The sequence below is a fragment of the Lycium ferocissimum genome, chromosome 11, assembly GCF_029784015.1.
Source record: "Lycium ferocissimum isolate CSIRO_LF1 chromosome 11, AGI_CSIRO_Lferr_CH_V1, whole genome shotgun sequence".
Lineage (NCBI taxonomy): Eukaryota > Viridiplantae > Streptophyta > Magnoliopsida > Solanales > Solanaceae > Lycium > Lycium ferocissimum.
Genome location: NC_081352.1, coordinates 28,435,083 through 28,438,371, shown reverse-complemented (window position 1 = coordinate 28,438,371; position 3,289 = coordinate 28,435,083). Strand labels below are relative to the sequence as shown.

The 3,289-nt window shown below is 33.9% G+C and overlaps 1 long non-coding RNA gene across 2 annotated transcripts; it reads left to right on the top strand.

The window, feature by feature from the left end:
* Window positions 1–896: 896 nt before the first annotated feature.
* Window positions 897–2,943, top strand: LOC132036533 (uncharacterized). 2 transcript variants are annotated; one of them, XR_009409603.1, is made up of 4 exons: window positions 897–1,191; window positions 1,626–1,845; window positions 2,137–2,206; window positions 2,436–2,943. It is a non-coding gene; the product is annotated as an uncharacterized LOC132036533 (long non-coding RNA). The 2 variants fall into 2 exon arrangements; XR_009409604.1 differs by lacking the exon at window positions 2,137–2,206 and having other exon boundaries at window positions 908–1,191; window positions 2,436–2,942.
* The last annotated feature ends 346 nt before the right edge of the window (window positions 2,944–3,289 follow it).

The window sequence follows — 3,289 nt, the reverse complement described above, 5'->3', positions numbered from 1 at the left end:
ATGGTGGATCATACATTACGAAAATAAAAAACTTTTTTTTTTTACACTTGACATGGTGGAGTCCATGGTGGATTAGTGTCTTTTCATGCTCAAAAGTTGGGGGGATTTAGCCCATTAAAAAAAGGAATTTTACATTAATATAGCCGAATATATATATATTGTTGTATAATAATCTATATATCATATTTTTAAACATAAATAATGTATAAAATTTATATGGGACTTGCAATTCTAATTATTTTTGGCGAGCAATCAAAATGTGTAATTTTCCCAAAACAATATGCTCGCTTAATCCGTCTAAGTTTGGACCATTTTGATACATCTAATTAAGCTAATCTAAAAATTAGATTGATTTGACTAAATGTATAGTCCAAATTAATTAATCGAAAACCTTGTCAAAAAGTTTCTAATATTTTTTTATTTGATATGTTATATCCAGCCATACAAAATAAAAAAGTAAATTATAAAAAAGCAAATAAAAAAATTAAAATTTGGTAAGAATTGAGGGTAAGACTATGACAGAAGAGTCACTTAGACGGCGGGATCGACGTGGGTGATTAATTGTAGTTAAAAGGAAATGTAATGGGAATTTAGACATTTTCGTTTAGATGCTATTACGTGTTAAATCTACGCTCATCCACTCCAAGTGGGTTTACAGTCAGGGGCGGAGCCACGTCGGTGGGGGTTCTAAAAATTTTTGTCCTAATCCATATATTTGTATTAGAATTTTTGTCAAATATGTATAAATTATTAATTACGAACCCAATAACATTAAATAATTAGAACCCCGAACCCACAAGCCTTCCATCTTAATGGTTCTTTCCGCCAATTCTCCGTAATAAGTTACAGTAGGAACCACACACACACACAGGGTAATACTTGTAATTCTTTCTGTTTCTCCTTTTGCTAGATCATCCCTTTCCTACAAGGACGTTAACATAGGCTGAGCTGGAGAGTTAGTGAGAATTACTTAGGTGCATAAGATGAACTTTTTTGGTTAATATCTATGAACTTCCTTTTGTAAATTCTTCTTTTCAATGTTGTAGTTTGCATATTCCTCCTTTTAGTAGTTTATTTCTTGGAACTCATTTAGCTTAACTCATAACTCGAATTTTATGGTGTGTCAATTTTTGTAGGGAGAATTTTCTGCAAGAAGGCAATGTGATGCTGATGGCGGTACATGGTAGGAATGTAAGTTCCAGGATTCTATTTTCATGAACTCCGCCTGTTTCTAAAACAGCCCGGTGATATTTCAGTTGAATGTGTTCGTAATTTTTACCTTGCTTACACTCAATCGTTATGAGAAACTCTCTTGCACGCATGTCGAAAAATGAACTCTTGATAGAAAATTTTGCACCAGTTAATATAAATTTTTGAAATGACAGTAATGTTATCCTCTAAAATAGGACAATTACTTGGTGAACAAGCGCTAATTCAAGTCATATATATTTCCAGCATGTCCATAAAGTTGCATTCCTTTGTAATTGAACGAAAAGCATAAAGTTGCATTCCTTTGTAATTGAACGAAAAGCATATCGTTGAGACGTTTTGTCTTTTGTTGAACTTGAAACCTTGATGCTTCTCTATTCAATTAAGTTAGAATAGAAATGAAAACATATGTGCAGGTTTGGAACAATGCGATGAGATGTGCTATAAGAGTCCGGTTTTGAAGGATCAACAATGCAGTGCTTATATTGATCGTGCCCCCGATTATATTTCAAATACTTGTGCTCGACACTGTGACTGGGGCACTTTAAATGTTCTTATATGTATGCTTCCAAAGTCTCAACTATAGCTGGAAAAGACATTGTGTGTATTATGTCTACCTACACTTCTCTTTTCCTGGTTAGCTTATGTGATTCCTTTTTTGATTTTTCGTAATATCCTGCAATAGAGTTTATTTATCCTTTTTCGGTAACTAAGAGATGGATGTGCATCTATGACACGCACAAAGCAAACACATAATGAATTTCATAGTCAAAGCAGTTCCTAACAAAGGCAAACTTGCTATAGCTTGACACCTTATTATCTACAACAGAATGTGCACGCAATGCATTTTCACACAATATTTAGATGCTTCAGTTTAACATGAGCAACGTGCTCCTCTTATAAGACTATTTTGATGGTACGGGACAGAAATCTAGAGCTACTACGATGAAGCAACAGCTTCTTTGCGAATTCCCTGTTTCATCTCATTTAGTTCTTGGTAAGTTCACCAGTTTATGCATACGAAATAGATTGGATATATTACAGTTAGAAATTAAGTTCAGGTAGGGATAATGGCCACATCAATAGGAAGTTGGTACCGGTGATGACTGTAATGCAGTTGTTGCTCATACCACTATTAATTTGAGAAACATAAAAAGTGCTCGATGATTAATTAGCTGAGAAGGACCCAATTGATTAAAGTCTAAGATTATGTACATCTTTTGTAGGTTTAATTCCGAAGGTGCTGGAGCTCCTGTTCAACTGAACATCTTTTATGCTGTGACAATCATTGTTACGACGATGTTTCCCAGAACTCAGTCTGAAAATCTGCCTGTTTGTCACTTCTGGCCTGGGCGGCTCAGTTCGGCCAAGCCTATGGGTGTGGTGTACCACTGGCAGCTACGGTGGTAAGAACGACAACATATGCTTGGATTTGAACTAAATTTTTCATTTCAAATCCTTATGTTGGGCCCGGCATATCATATCTAGTTTTATCTAGAAGAAGGGGAAGAACTAGAAGCTACTGATTGCCACATAATACTTGCACTATACTAGGAAGTATACTTTACGGACGTTGTACGACTTTTTCCTTTTTTAAGAAGTGTTGTACAATTGTTTAACATTTGTGGACAAGTGGAAGTATATAGAAATAGTAGTGTTAGCGAGATCCGAACTAAAGACCTCTGATTGCTTTGATATTCTACTAATATGTGTGATTTATTTTATTTAAAAGCTTAAATTGTTATAAAAAAATATACTTTTATTTACTTAATTATGTCTCACAATTTCCTTTCTGATTGCGCATTTCATATTTTGACTGGGTAGAAAATTTGACCAATTCGCTCACTATTTTTTACTCACTCTGTTACAGTTCATGTCTTACTATTACTTTGTTCCGAAAAAATTGACACGCTTCTATGCTTGGAAGTACCTAATGTTACACTTTTTGTTTTACACTTAATGATAGATTTTTACAACCACACAATATTATGGCGTCATAAATTTTAAAAGTTTTATTGCAACACAAATACTAAAAGTCTTTATTTTCATCTTAAACATCTTGCCGATTCAAATTATATCA